Source organism: Psammomys obesus, unplaced genomic scaffold, assembly GCF_907164565.1.
Source record: "Psammomys obesus unplaced genomic scaffold, mPsaObe1.curated_primary_1811, whole genome shotgun sequence".
In the NCBI taxonomy this organism is placed as follows: Eukaryota; Metazoa; Chordata; class Mammalia; order Rodentia; family Muridae; genus Psammomys; species Psammomys obesus.
The window spans coordinates 3601340-3617456 of NW_026589447.1; the positions used below are offsets into that span (position 1 = coordinate 3601340).

At 38.5% G+C, this 16117-nt stretch overlaps 1 pseudogene; it reads right to left on the reverse strand.

The window, feature by feature from the left end:
• Nucleotides 1–1186: 1186 nt before the first annotated feature.
• The window catches only part of LOC129675014 (long-chain specific acyl-CoA dehydrogenase, mitochondrial-like), a 61731-nt pseudogene continuing 46800 nt past the window's right edge, over nt 1187–16117 (reverse strand).

Sequence of the window (16117 nt, forward strand, 5' to 3'; positions counted from 1 at the left end):
ACTCAGCAATCAAAAAAGAGGAAATCATGAAATTTGCAGGCAAATGGTGGGATCTAGAAAAGATCATTCTGAGTGAGGTATCCTAGAAGGAGAAACACAGATATGGTATATACTCACTCATATAGTCCTATAAGATATGATAAACATAATGAAATCTATACATATAAAGAAGATAAACAAGAAAGAGGACCCGGGGGGGGTAAGATGATCAATCCTCACTGAGAAAGACAAATGGGAGGTGCATTGTATGTAGGAAAAAACAAGTAACAGGACAGGAGCCTACCACAGAGGGCCCCTGAAAGACTCTACCTTGCAGTGTATCAAAGCAGATGCTGAGACTCATAACCAAACCTTCGGCAGAGTGCATGGAATCATATGAAAGAATGCGGAGTTACTATGATGGGGAAAGGATAGAAGTTCCACATTGACCAAATATATCTGGGCACAGGGGTCTTTTCTGAGACTGACACTCCACCAAGGACCATGTATGGATATAACCTAGAACCTTTGCTCAGATGAAGCCCGTGGTAGCTCAGTAACCAATTGGTTTCCCATAGTGAGGGGAATAGGGACTATTTCTGACAGGAACTAAATGGCAGGCTCTTTGACCTCCCCACCCAGCAAGGGAGGAGCAGTCCTTTGAGGCCACAGAGGAGGACTTTTCAGCTAGTCCTGAAGATACCTGATAAAACAGGGTCTGATGAAAGGGGAGAAGGTCCTCCCCTAAAGGTGGATTTGGAAAGCAGCAGGGAGGAGATGAGGGAGAAAGGGAAGGGTTGAAAGGGAGGGAGGGAGTGGGATACAGCTGGGATATAGAGTTAATAAAATGTTACTAATAAGAAAGAAAGAAAGAAAGAAAGAAAGAAAGAAAGAAAGAAAGAAAGAAAGAAAGAAAGAAGAAAGAAAGGAAGGAAGGAAGAAAGGAAGAGAAAGGTTTATTTATTTATTTATTTATTCATTTATTTATTTATTTAAATCTTTCCATAAGGATGAAATCTCAATTGTCTTTGTTCAGTCTTAAATTCCCAAGTATTTTTTCATCTTTACAATTATATTTTTTCTCCTGTAACAATCATAACATAACAATAACTTTACTATTTCCCCTTTTCCAGATTATACTTTATCTTAAGTAGATTTGAATCCAAATTAGCTGTATATAGTAGGATTCCAGGATGTAGGCAGTTGTCTAGCTGTCACTGACTATGTGTCCTGCAATTAGCTCTTTCATTTATTTCGTCGGTACCACTGTAGTTTGGCTGAACCTGAGCTCTTGCAATCAGGTAATCCAACATGTTTCCCCAGGCTTTGTGGAGTAGTATACATTCATAAGCTACACTGTTATGTAATTCAGATGCCTGATATTTTGCCATGGAAGCTGAGGCAGAGTCCAGACATTTTGTTTCATGTCTGCTACTTTATGCTGCACCATATGTATATGTATGCAACTGTTTTCCCAACAGTTTTCTTTGGCTCACATAGTTTCTGGTTTCTTCAAACATGACCTCACAGGCAGAATTGCCAAATCAGCGATAAACAGCCTTTTTTTGTGGGAGCTCTTGCATAAAGCAGTAGAAGCCTTTATTCTCTTTCCCAAGTAGGGCAGTAGCTGACAATCAGACATCTTCAAAAAATAGTTCTACCATATTCTGGCCTTTTACTCCCATTTTATGTGGCTCTGGCCCTTGATAAATGCTTGCATTCCATTTTCCATAGAAAAGAGGCTCATACTGTGGGCAGGTGAGGGAGTTTCATGATTCGTGACAGAAACCTTGCTTCCACTGAAAATTCAGTCACTCCCAGACTTTATGGCATTTGTTCTTACTTTCTGGCCCCAGGCTCTGTCATTGCTATGTTACATCATCTTGGGGATGAATTGCTCAATCTGTTCTTTTGTGTTATAACTTGCTATAGGACATGACAATGGCTTACTGATGGCTGAAACCAGGGCCTGTGCAAGTTCCCAAGTAAATGTTGAGAACAAGGCTTCATCAATCCCACTATGTTTTTGTTTGTTTGTTTTGTTTTTTGTTTGTTTGTTTGTTTTGCAGTGGTGATGACAAGTAAGCCTTGCTTGCTAACTTTTCCACACATCTCTCTACTCAATTTTCCAACTTTCTTTTATTCTGTGCGGTAAGGAATCACTTCTTGAAAAATCTTCCTTACGTTCTTCTGAAAAATGTCGTGCTCAGAGGAAAAGATTCTTCTGCTTCCAATATCAGTTAATTTGTTAGCTAAAGCTGTTTCTAGAGTGCCTCTGCTCCAGATTAGAACATTTGGCAGAGGGCTGCCTGTGTGGTGCTGAGTGAACACTCAGGACACGCACAGTGCAAGCAGAGGAACAGGCTCACCACCATCGAGAGATGGAGGGTTGTAGTAGTTTTATATTTTTAAAAAATGTATCACTACTTTTTAAATTAACATATGTTTACATCATTTAACCCTTTCCTTTTCCTTCCTCCAGCATTTTCCATATTCCACTTCTACTTCTTTTAAAGCCCTTTTTCTTATTGTTACTGTTAAATATTCATAAAAATTTAAATATATAAACCCATTTAGTCTGTTTAGTTGTATGTATATATAAGAATATAAGAAATATTGGTTATAAAATTTCCTTGAAAAATTTGTGAATTCTGTTGTGAATGCATCTGGATTTGGGATTTTTTTAGTTTGAAGAATTTTGTTACTGCTTCAATGCCATTGTTATGGCTCTGCTTAGGTAGGTGATCTCTTCATGGTTTAATTTTGGTGGTTTGGATGAATCTAGAAATTTATCAATTATTTTTTAAGTCAATAAAGTACAGGATTTTTTATATTGAAAGGACAGCACTTTATTTTAAATGCATACATTATTTTTACCTGGAATTATATTCAAATCATGATTCTGCTATTTTTAGTCCCAGGAATTTTATAATTTTTAAAAATAGACAATGATAAGAAATATTCTCAATTTCTTTAATAATTACAGTTTATTCACTTTGTATCCCAGCCACTCCTGATGAGACCTGATAGACTGGGATCAGAGGGAAGGGGAGGAGGACCTCTCTTATCAGTGGACTGGGAGAGGGACACAGTTGGGCAAGAAGGAGGATGGGATTGGGAGGGGAGGGGGGAAGTAGAGGGGGGATACAAAGTGAATGAACTGTAATTAAAAGAAGTACAGGATTTTAAAGCATTCTCTTATAATGTTCTAAGTTCCTTTAGTATCTGTTGTGATGTTTTCATGTTCATTTCTGATACTATTAATGTATTAATTTGGCTTATTTCTTGTTTTTCTCTTTTAGTTAGTTGGGACAATTTTCTGTGGATATAGTTTATCTTAAAAAGAATCCCAGCTCTTAAATTCATGGATTATTCACATTTCTTTAATTATATTTTGATTTTATTATTTCTTGCCATCTTCTGCATTTGAATTTGGGTTCTCTTGCTTAACTCTTTAGTTGCATATTTAATTAATTTATTTGTGCTTTTTGTGAACTCGTATCAAAGGAGCCAGGCCACAAAGGAAGATGATGCAGCCAGCCCAGATGAGGCCTGACAGACTAGGGTCAGATAGAAGGGGAGGAGGTCTTCCACAATCAGGGCACTAGGAAAAAGGGGAGAAGGGGAAAAGAACGAGGGTGGGCCGGACTGGGAAGAGACAGGGGAGGGGGCTACAGCAGGGAAAAATAGGGAATAAATTGTAATGAATAAAAAAAAATCAATGTAAAATTTTCCTCACAGTATTGCTTTTAATAGGCCTCGGAGGTATGGCCTATTATGGTATGGTACAGTTTTTTGTTGTTGTTTTTGTAGTTGTTTAATTTTTTATTAAATTTAAATTTTTATATTAATTACAGTTTATTTACTTTGTATCCCAGCTGTAGCCTTCTCCCTCATTCCCTCCAAATCCCACCTTCCCTCCCTCATCTCCTCCCTACCCCTCTCTAAGCCCACTGATAGGGGAGGTGCTCCTCCCCTTCCATCTGAACCTAGATTATCAGGTCTCATAAAGATTGGCTACAATGTCCTCCTCTGAGGCCTAGTAAGGTTTCTCCTCCCTTAGGGGGCAGGAAGGTCAAAGAGCCATCCTCTGAGTTCATGTCAGAGACAGTTCCTGATCTCCTTACTAGGGTACCTACTTGGATACTAAGCTGCCATTGGCAATGTCTGAGCAGAGGTTCTAGGTTATATCCATGCATGGTCCTTGATTGGAGAATCAGTCTCACAAAAGACAACTGTACCGAGATATATTTGGTCCTTGTGGAGTTCCTGTCCTCTCCAAGTCTTACTAACTCCTCCTTCTTTCATATGATTTCCTGCACCCTGCCCAAGGTCTGGTTATGAGTCTCAGAATATGCTTTGATACGCTGCTGGGTAGAGTTTTTCAGAGGCCCTCTATGGCAGGCTCCTTTCCTGTTTCTTGTTTTCTCCTACTTCACATATTCTTCCCATTTGTCATGTGAGGATGGATAATCTTACCCAAGGTCCTCATTCTTGTTTAGCCTCTTTAGGTGTACAGATTTTAGTATGATTATCCTATCTTATAGGTTTAGAATACACTTATAAGTGATTATATTCCGTGTGTGTATTTCTGCTTCTGGGATACCTCACTCAGGATGAACCCATTTGCCTGCAAATTTCATGATTTCCTTGTTTTTAAATTGCTGAGTAGTATTCCATTGTGTAAATGTACCACAATTTCTGTATCCACTCCTCTTTTGAGGGACATCTGGGCTATTTCCAGGTTCTGGCTATTACAAATAAAGCTGCTACAAACATGGTGGAGCAAATGTCCTTTTTGTGTACTTGAACATCTTTTGGATATATGCCTAGGAGTGGTATAGCTAGTCTTCAGGAAGCACTATTCCTAAGTGTCTGAGAAAGTGTCAGACTGATTTCCAAAGTGGTTGTACATTTTTACATTCCCACCAGCAGTGGAGGAAGGTTCCCCTTTCTCCACAACCTCTCCAGCCAGTGCTGTCACTTGAATTTTTGATCTTAGCCAGTCTGATGGGTATAAGGTGAAATCTCAGGGTCGTTTTGATTTAAATCTCCCTGATGGGTAAGGATGTTGAGCATCTCTTAGGTGTTTCTCTGCCATTCTATATTCTTTTACAGAGGATTCTCTGTTTAGCTCAGTACACATTTTTTTTTCCATTGGATTACCTGATTTGTTTCTTTCTATCTTCTTTAGTTCTTTATATATTCTGGATATTAGCCCTCTGTCAGAAATAGGGATGGTGAAGAACCTTTCCCAGTCTGTAAGTTATCGTTTTGTTCTGACAACAGTGTCTTTTGCTTTACAGAAGCTTTTCAATTTCATGAGGTCCCATTTATTGACTGTTGATCTTATAGCCTGGGCTGTTGGTGTTCTATTCAGGAAGTTGTCTCCAGTACCAATGACTTCTAGGCTTCCCCAATTTTTTTTTCTAACCACTTTGGTGTGTCTGGTTTTATGTTGAGGTCTTTGATCCACTAGGACGTTAGTTTTGTTCAGGGTGATAAATATGGATCATTTATCATTTACCATTTTCATTTTTCTGTATGTAGACATCTAGGTGGGCCAGTACCATTTGTTGTAGATGCTGTCTTTTTTCCATTGAATGGTTTTGACTTGTTTCTCAAAAATCAAGTATCCATAGGTGTGGGTTTATTTCTGGGGCTTCTCTTCCATTCCATTGATCCACTATTCAGTTTCTATGCCAACACCATGAAGTTTTTATTACTATTGCTCTGTAGTACAGCTTGAGGTCAGGCATGGTGATACCTCTAGACAATCTGTTGTTGTACATGATCGTTTTGGAAATTCTAAGTTTTATGTTTTTCCATATGAAGTTGAGAATTTTTCTTTCAATGTCTGTAAAGAATTGTGTTGGTATTTTAATGGGAATTGCATTGAATCTGTAGATTGCTTTTGGCAGAATGGCCATTTTCACTATATTAATCATCTGATCCATGAGAATGGAAGATCTTTTCATTTTCTCATATCTTCTTCAATTTTCTAGTTCAGAGACAAATTTTTTTTTTTCAAACAGGTCTTTCCCTTGATTGGTTAGAGTCATACCAAGGTACTTTATGTTATTAGTGGCTATTGTGAAGGCTGTTGCTTCCCTGATTTCTTTCTCGGCCCTTTTGTCTTGGGTATACAGGAGGGCTTCTGATTCTTTTGAGTTAATTCTGTATCCAGCCACTTTGATGAAGGTGTTTATCAGATGAATGACTTCTCTGGTTGAATTTTTGGGGTCACACTTGTATATTACCATATCATTTGCAAATATTGATATTTTGACTTCTTACTTTCTGATTTGTATCCCCTTGATCTCCTTTACTTGTCTTATTGCTCTAGCTAGGACTTCAAGTACAATATTGAAGAGATATGGAGAGAGTGGGCAGCCTTGCTGTGTCCCTGATTTTATTGGGATTGATTTACATTTCTCTCCATTGAGTTTGACGTTGTCTATAGGCTTGCTGCATATTGCCTTTACTATGTTTCGGTATGTGCCTTGTATCTCTGATCTTTCTATGACTTTAAAACAGGATGGGTGTTGTATTTTGTTAAATGCTTTCTTGGTATCTAAGTAGATGATCATGTGTTTTTTTTTCTCCTTTAGTTTGTTTATATGGTGGATTACATCGATTGATTTCCACATATTAATCCACCCCTGCATGGCTGAGATGAAGCCTACTTGGTCATGGTAGATGATATCTTTTATGTGTTCTTGGATTCAGTTTGCAATTAGTTTACTGAGTCAGTTTACATCAATTTTTATAAGAGAGATAGTTCTGAATTTCTCTTTTTTGTCTGGAACTTTGTATAGTTTAGGTATCAAGGTGACTGTGGTTTCATAGAATGAGTTTGGAAATGTTCTTTCTGTTTCAATTTTGTGGAATAGTTTGAAGAGAATTGGAGTTAGCTCTTCTCTGAAGGTCTGGTAGAATTCTGCGCTGAAACCATCTGGCTCTGGGCTTTTTTGGAAGGGAGACTTTTGATGACTGCTTCTATTTCATTGGGGAATATAGGACTATTCAACCTTTCTACCTGATCTTAATTTAATTTTGGTAATTGGAATCTATCAAGAAAATTGTCTATTTCATTTAGATTTTCAAATTTTGTGGCACATAAGCTTTTGTAGTAAGCCCTAATGATTGGTTGGAATTCCTCAGTGTCTGTTGTTATATCCCCCTTTTTGTTTTTGATTTTGCTGATTTGGACAGTTTCTCTCTGCTTTTAGTTAGTTGGGCTAAGGGTTTGTCTATCTTGTTGATTTTCTCCAAGCACCAGCTCTTGGTTTCATTGATTCTTTGAATTGTTTTAGTTGTTTCTAATTGATTTATTTCTGCCCTGAGTTTGAATATTTCCAGCCATCTACTCCTCTTGGGTTTATCTGCTTTTTTTTTCCCTAGGGCTTTCAGGTGAGTTATTAAATTGTTGTATGCGATGTTCCAAATTTCTTCTTGAAGGCGCTTAGTGCTATGAACTTCCTTCTTAACACTGCTTTCGTTGTGTCCCATAAGTTTGGATATGTTGCGCCTTTATTTTCATTGAATTCTAGGAAGTCTTTAATTTCTTTCTTTATTTCTTCCCTAACCCATCTGTCATTGAGTAGTGAGTTGTTCAGTTTCCATGCATATGTAGGCTTTTTGCTATTTTTGTTGTTATTGATGTCCAACTTTAGACCATAGTTGTTAGATAGGATAGAAGGGATTCTTTCAATCTTCTTGTATGTGTTGAGGCATGCTTTGTGACCAATTATATGGTCTATTTTGGAGAAAGTTCCATGAGGTACTGAAAAGAAGGTATACTCTTTTGAATTTGTATGAAAATTTCTATATAAATCTATTAGGCCCATTTGATTTCGGGCCTCTCTTAGTGCCCTTATTTCCCTGTTTAACTTCTGTCTCAATGATCTGTCCCTTGGGAGAGTGGAATGTTGATGTCTCCCACTATTAAGGTGTTGGGATCAATGCATGATTTCAGCTTTAATAATGTTTCATTTACAAATATAGGTGGTCTTGTATTTGGGGCATAGATGTTCAAAACTGTGCTGTCCTCCTGGTGGATTTTTTTGTTGTTGTTGAGAATGAAGTGCCCCTCCTCATCTTTTTAGATTAAGTTTGGTTGAAAATCTATTTTATTAGATATCAGGATAGCTAGCCCAGCTTATTTTCTGGGTCTGTTTGTTTGAAAAACCTTTTTCCTTTACTCTGAGATAGTGTTTACCTTTGTTGCAGAGATGTGTTTCTTGAATGCATCAGAATGTTGGCTCCTGTTTTTACAACCATTCTGTTAGTCTGTCTTTTTATTGGAGAGTTGTGTCCAAATGAATGTTAGTTTCTTTTATTGTGAAGTTGGTGGTCTTACTGTGATTTATTGCTTGTTTTCTTTTAATTTTTATTGGGAAATTATCTGTATCCTATGTTTTCTTGGCTATAGTTGTTTTTGTTGAATTGGAGTTTTCCTTTTATTACCTTCTGTAGGGCTGGTTTGCTGTGTAGAAATCACTTAAATTTAGTTTTGTCATGGTATATTTTGTTTTCTCCGTCTATGTTGCTCGAAAGCTTTGCTTGCTATAGCAGTCTGGGTTGGCATCTGTGACCCCTTAAAATCTGCACGATATCTGCCCAGGCCTTTCTGGCTTTCATATTTTCTGATGAGAAGTCTGGTGTGATTTTGATAGGTCTACATTTATATGTTACTTGGCATTTTTTACCTTACTGCTTTTAATATTTTTTTTTCTTTTTTCTGTATATTTAATGTTTTGACTATGATGTGAGGTAAGTATTTTCTTTTCTGGTCTTGTCTATTTGGGCTTCTGTAGGGCTCTTGTATGTTTATGGACATCTGCTTATTTAAGTTGGGAACATTTTCTTCTGTGATTTTCTTGAAAATATTTACTGTACCTTGGAGCCTGGAATCTTCTTTTTCATAAATTCCTATTATTCTTAGGGTTCACCTTTTCATGGCATCCTTGATTTCTTGGATGTTTTGTGTTTGGAATTTTTCCGACTTTAGTTTTTCTTTGAATGACGTATCAATTTCTGAAAGTGTATCTTCTGCACCAGAGATTCTCTCTTTTATCTCTTGTATTTTATTAGTGATGCTTACCTTTGTGGTTCCTGATTTTTTCTCTAAGTTCTCTAGCTCCAGGGTTTTCTCTGTTTGGTTTTCTTTATTGATTCTAATTTTGTTTCCATGCCTTGCACCATTTCCTTCATCTCTCTGAATGCGGATTCCTGTCTCTTTAAGATGGTTTCTATTTTTTTTGTTTCCTGTCTATATGCCACTAATTGTGCCTCTACTTCTGCTTCTGTTTGTTTGTCTATATTTGCCTGTGTTTCTTTGAGAACTTTGTTCATTTCCTCTTTATTTGCCTCCACTTTTGTGGCTAACTCTTTGAGAGATATTTTTGTTTTTTATCTGGCTCTGTGTGGTTATTTCTCTGAGATATTTGTTTGTTTTCTCTTTATGTGTCTCTAATAACTGGATAAGCATAGCTTTAAAGTTTTTTTCCTGTGTTTCCGATGAATTGGAGTATCCATTGTTTTGGGGTTTCCTGGTGAAGCCATGATATCCTGATTTTTGTTGAATGTGTTCTAACGCCTACCTCTGGCCATTTGCTTATCTGTAACCTTCACTGTGTGTTCCAGGATTCTGCACTTCAGACTGGTACCATCTTTCTCTGCTGTCTGGAGAATTTTCAGGAAGATAAGAGAGGTCCAGTGGTTTCTGTGTGTGCATTGGTGTTTTAGCTGTACCTGAGGAAGGAAGGTCCATGGGCGCAGAAGGACAAATATGGACGAGCGTGTGCATGTGCACGTGAGAAAGTGTGCCCTGAAGGCAGGCTACTAGAGATTGTAGAAGCCTGGAGTATGAGGCAGGGCTGCCTTGAAGGCACTGAAGGGATTGTAGGTACTGAAGGTGTTCACATGTGCTGGTGATGATCAAGGATGCAATTAGCTCATGCAAATTCCCTGAATACTTCAGTGGCCTACAAGCTACTGGTATTCGCCTCTGGCTGAGCTCCAGGAGTTGTTTGCCTGAACTCCACTGGTAGACTTGCAGAGCAGGGGCTTCATTATTGAGAAGACTGTCTCAAGAATCCCTCTGTTTCCCCAGAGTGAGTGTGAGGGTAGGAGGGGCCTTATGTCTGGCTATCTTAGATGGACCCTGGATCTGGGGCTCTGCAAGCTCTTGAAGGCACACTCATTCTCTAGCAGGTCAAATGGGAAAGCACAAGGGTTCCTTCCCCCTTTTCTCTACTCTCAGGTTTGGTCCTGCTGGGGCAAATGCAGTTTATGAGCTACATCAGCTCAGTGGTGCTGCAGCCACCAAACTTGGGAGTCCAGCTGCAGCCACGGAACTGGGAGGCTGGTCCAGGTGCCTGCTGGGAAGTCTTGGGAAGCCACAATAGTGGTCTATGGACCTAGGTGGCCCAGTGGTCCTCATGTACCTGTGTGGTTTGGCGGGTCTGGGGGACTTTGGTGGCTGTCAGCCACTGAGGGATTGGGCATCCCTTACAGTCACTGGCTGGGAGGCCCTGCAGATTCCGTACAGTAGCTCACAGACCCAGGACCCGGAAGGATGGTATGGTGTGTCTGGGACTCGGGAGGCGGGTACTGCTGGCATCCACGGCTGAGGAACTAGGAGTTCCGCCTCTGCTGTCTCAGTCCTCAGGCAGTGAGTTCTGTGCTAAGAGTCTCTGGCACTGTGGGCTGGCTCTGCCGAGGAGAAGGGAGGCCCGAAAAATGGAAGTGCAAGGGGTTTAAATGTTCGCCACTCTTCCTCCCCAGAGAAGTCTGAGGGTGACCTGAATCTAAATGGTCTCAGCTCATGTTATGTCCCCTCTTTTTCAGGAAACCTCAGTGTAGATTTTCTGGCTTCAGCTGCTTCTCTGCTCCCCAATTTCAGAGTTTGAGATCCTCTGCCTCTCCGATATGGTGCGCACTGGTCGTGGCCATCTTGGATCCCCCTGTGCTGTTTTTTTTAATTGTTGATTCCTTTTAAGCTTTTTCTTTGTTCGTTCTTTGACCCATTCATCATTCATTAATGTAAGATGTTTAATCATCTCCATTAGTTTCTGTACAAAGTAAGGGTTTGTCTTTTGTCAAATTTAAGTTTATACATTGTGGTCAGACAGTATGCATAGAGTTCTTTAATAATTTCTGAATTTAAGATGTGTTTTGTGTCCCGGAACGTGGTCTACTTTAGAGAAGTTTCTATGAACTACTGAGTTATCTGTATATTCTTTGCATGTTTGAGTGGAATACTCTGTAGATATGTGCTAGTTCCACTTGTAGTATATCATTTAATTCTGATGTTTCTATGTTTATTATTATTATTATTATCATTTGGTTGAAAAGATAGGTCTATTAGAATAAGAAAGTAGTTGAAATTACCTTCTACTATTAAGTTAGTGTTAATCTGTGTCTTTGAATTCAGTTGTATGCTTTTTATGAAATTGGGTTCACAGAATTTGGTGCATATAGGGTTAAAATTGTACTTTCTTCTTGGTTAGCTGTTATCCTGAATAAAAAGAAGTACCATCCTTCATCTCTTCTTATTAGTTTTAGTTGAAGTCTATTTTGACATATATTAGTATGTCAATGTCCCCTTGTTTCTTAGTCCCATTTGCTTGGAATGTTTTTGTTTTCATCATTTTACTTTACAGTAATACCTATCTTTAAAGCTGAGTTTCTTGCAGGCAACAAAAAATACTGGATGTAATTAATTAATTACAATGTATTCACTTTGTTTCCCCATTGTAGCCCCCACATCTCCTCCTAGTCCCACCCACCATTCCTCTTCTCCCTGTATGCCCTTTCCCTAGTTCCCTGAAAGAGGAGGATCTCCTCCCTTTCTATATGACCCTAGCCTATCAGGTCTCATCAAGGTGGGCTGTATCATCTTCCTCTGTGGCCTGGCAAGGCTGCAACACCCAGGGGGAAGTGATCAAAAGCCAGCCACTGAGTTCATGTAAGAGACAGTCCATGCTCACCTTACTAAGGATCCCACTTGGAAACTGAGCTATCTATGGGCTTTCTCTGAGCAGGGGTCTAGGTCTGGATGGTCTGGATAGAGTCTCATTTACTGCAGGACCCTCTGGGCCCAGGTTTTGTGGTTCTGCTGGTCTCCTTGTAAAGTTGCTGTTCCATCTAGGTATTTTTATCTCCCACTTCTTCCATTATTTTCCTGCACTCTACCCAAAGTTTGGCCTTGAGTCAATATCTCCTTCAAGATAAACTGCTGGGTAGAGTCTTTCAGAGGTCCCCTGTGGAGACTTCTGTCCTGTTCCTTGTCTTCTCCTACTGCCAAGTTCTATCTTGTTTCCCCTTTTGAGTGATGTTTCAGCCTCATTCCTAGGGTCTTCCTTCTGGTTTAGCTTCTTTAGGGTTATAGATTTTAGTATGTTTATCCTATGTTATAAGGCTAATATCCACTTATACATGAATATATACCATATGTGTCTTTCTGTTTCTAGGATACCTCACTAAGTGTGGTCTTTTCTCGTTCCCACCATTTCCTGCATATTTCATCATTTCTTTGTTTTTAATTGTTGAGTAGTATTCCATTGTGAAAAATGTACTACACATTCTGTATCCATTCCTTAGTTGAGTGACATCTAGGTTGTTTCCAGATTCTGGCTATTATAAACAAAGCTGATATGAACATACTAGAGCCAATGTCATTGCTGAATGATCAGCCATTTTTTTTTTTGGGTATATGTCCAAGAGTGGTATAGCTGGATATTGAGGTAACACTATTACTAATTTTTTGAGAAAGGGCCAGATTGATTTTCAAAATGGTTGTACAAGGATAAATTCTCACTAGCAATAGAGGAAGGTCCCCTTTTCTCCACAATATGTCCAGCATGTGTCATCCTTTGAGTTTTTTATCTTAGCCATTCTGATGGGTATGAGGTAGAATCTCAGGGTCATTTTAATTTGCATTTCTCAGATGATTAAGGACATTTCTTGAACATTTCTTTAAGTGTTTTACTGCCATTCAATGTTCCTCTTTTGAGATTCTCTATTTAGATCTGCACCCCATTTTTAATTGGATTACTTCATTTTTTGGTGTTTAACTTCTTCAGTCTATTTGCATATTAGACCTCTTTCAGACATTGGGTTAATGAAGATCCTTTGCCAATGAGTAGGCTCTCATTTTGTTCTGATGACAGTGTCCTTTGCTTTACAGAAGCCTTTTAGTTTCATGAGGTCCCATTTATTGATTGTTGATCTTAGAACCTTTGCTGTTGGTTTTCTGTTCAGGAAGTTGTCTCCTGGGCTAATGAGGTCAAGGCACTACCCCACTACTTTTTCTACTAACAGATTTAGTTTGTCTGGTTTTATCTTTGATCCACTTGGGTGTTAGTTTTGTGTGTGGTAATAAATATGGATCTATATGCATTTTTCTACATGTAGACATCCAGCTAGACCAGCACCATTTGTTGAAGATGCCATATTTTTTCCGTTGTATAGTTTTGGCTTCTTTGTCAAAATTTAAGTTTCTTCAAGTGTGTGGGTTTATTTATGGGTCTAGGTTTCTATTCCATTGATCCACCTGCCAGTTTCTATGCCAGTACCACGCCTTTTTTATTACTGTTTCTCTATAGTACAGCTTGAGATCTGGGATGGAGATACCTCCAGACGATCTTTTATTGCAGAGGATTTTTTTTTTTCTGTTCTGGGTTTTTTTTTTTTTCATATGAAATTGAGAATTGTTCTTTCAAGGTCTGTAAAAAAATATATTGGTACTTTGATGAAACTTGCATGGAATCTGTAGATTGCTATTGGTAGGATAGGCATTTTTAGTATGTTATTCCTACTGAGCCATGAGCGTGGGAGATACTTCCATATTTTGATATGTTCTTCAATTTCTTTCTTCAGAGGCTTGAGGTTCTTTTCATATGGGTCTTTCACTTGCTTGGTTAGAGTCATACCAATATATTTTATGTTATTTGTGGCTATTGTGAATGTTGTTTTTTCCCTATTTTCTTTCTCATCTCATTTACTCATTTATCTTTTATATATAGGAGGACTTCAGTTTTTTTTTTTTTTTTTTTTTAGTTAATTTTGTATCCAGCCACTTTGCTGAAGGTGTTTTAGGTGTTTTTCAGCTGAAGAAGTTCTCTGGTAAAATTTTGGGGTTACTCATGTATATGATTGTATCATCTGTGAATAGTGGTACTTTGACTTCTTTCCGATTTGTAGCCCCTTCATCTTCTTTTGTTGTCCTATTGCTCTAGCTAAGACTTCAAAACTATGTTGAAGACAGAAGTGGAGGGTGGTTAAGAGTTTTTCTATGTTGCTGATTTTCTCAAAGAACCAGCTCTTTGCTTTTTTGATTCTTTGAATTGTTCTCTTTGTTTCTAATGTATTGTTTTTAGCCCTGAGTTTGATTATTTCCAGCTTTCTACTCTTGTTGGGTGTGTCTGCTTCTTTTTTTTTTCTAGTGCTTTCGGGTGAGCCATTAAATTGCTTGTATGAGATGCCTGGAATTTCTTTCTGAAGGCACTTAGTTCTGTGAACTTTTCTTTCAGCACTGCTTCCATTGTGTCCCATAAGTTAAAGTAAGTTGTACCTTCATTTTCATGGAATTCTAGGAAGTCTTTAATTTCTTTTTTATTTTCTCCCTGATCCAGTTGACATTGAGTAGAGAGTTGTTCAGTGTCCATGTGTGTAGGTTTTATGCTATTTCTGTTGTTGAGATCCATCTGTAGTCCACGGTGGTCAGATAGGATAGAAGGGATTATTTCAATCTTTTCATATCTATTGAGGTTTGCTTTGTTCTCAACTATATGGTCAATTTTGGAGAAGGTTCCATGAGATGCTGAGAAGAAGGTATACTCTTTTGTGTTTGGATAAAAAGTTTTATAGACATCTATTATGTGCATTTGATTTAAGACCTCTGTAAGTGTCATTAATCTTTGTTTAGCTTCTGTCTCAATGATCTGTCTCATGGTGAAAGTAAGGTGTTGAAGGCTCCCATTGTTAAGGCGTTGAGAATAATGCATGTTTTAAGCTTTAATAATGTTTCTTTGACAAATTCAGGAGTCCTTGTGTTTGCTGCATAGATATTCAAGATTGTGATGTCCTCCTGGTGGATTTTTTCTTTGATGAGAATGAAGTGTCCCTCTCCTTCTCTTTTGATTAATTTTGGTTGAAGGTCTATTTTGATAGATATTAGGATGGCTACTCCAACTTGCTTTTGTTTCTGTTTGCTGGCAAAACCTTTTTTTTTTGTTTCTTAATTTGAGGTAGTATCTATCTTTGTTGTAGTGTTGTGTTTCTTTCTCTCTCTCTCTCTTTTAATTTTAACTTTTATTAATTACAGTTTATTCACTTTGTATCCCCCCTGTAGCTCCTTCCTCTCCTCCCATTCCCACCCTTTCTCCCCTTTCTCCAACCATGCCCCTCCCCAAAGTCCACTGTAGAGGAGGACTTCCTCTCCTTCCTTCTGATCCTAGTCTACCAGGTCTCATCAGGAGCGGCTGCATTGTCTTCCTCTGTGGTGTGGTAAAGCTCCTCCCCGCTCAGGGGGAGGTGATCAAAGAGCAGGCCAATCTGTTCATGTCAGAGACTGGCCCAGTTCCCATTATGAAGTTCCCATTATGGAACCCACTTGGACACAGAGATTCCCTGTTCTACATCTGTGCAGGAGTTGTAGGTTACCTCCATCAGCAGAATGTTTTATCCTGTTTCCACATTCAATCAGTTAGTCTGTGTCTTTTTATTGGACAGCTGATAACAGTGGGGTAAATAGATGTTAGTGACCAATGAATATTATTTCCTTTTATTGCAGAGTTAGAGATGATTGTGAGTTTGTGTGCTTGTATTCTTTTTCTTTTCTGATGTGAAGGTGTCTTTATCCTTTGTTTTCTTGGGTATAGTTTATCTCCTTGGGTTGAAGCTACTATATTTTATATGGCTGGATTGTTTAAATTTAGTTATGTCATGGAATATTTTGTTTTCTACATCTATGTTGACTGAAGGTTTTGATTGATATAGTAGCCTAGGTTGGCATCCGTCATCTCTTAAGCATATGCCCAGGCTCTTCTGGCTTTCAGTCTCTGTTGAGAATTCTGGTGTGATTCTTCTTCTTCTTCTTCTTCTTCTTCTTCTTCTTCTTCTTCTTCTT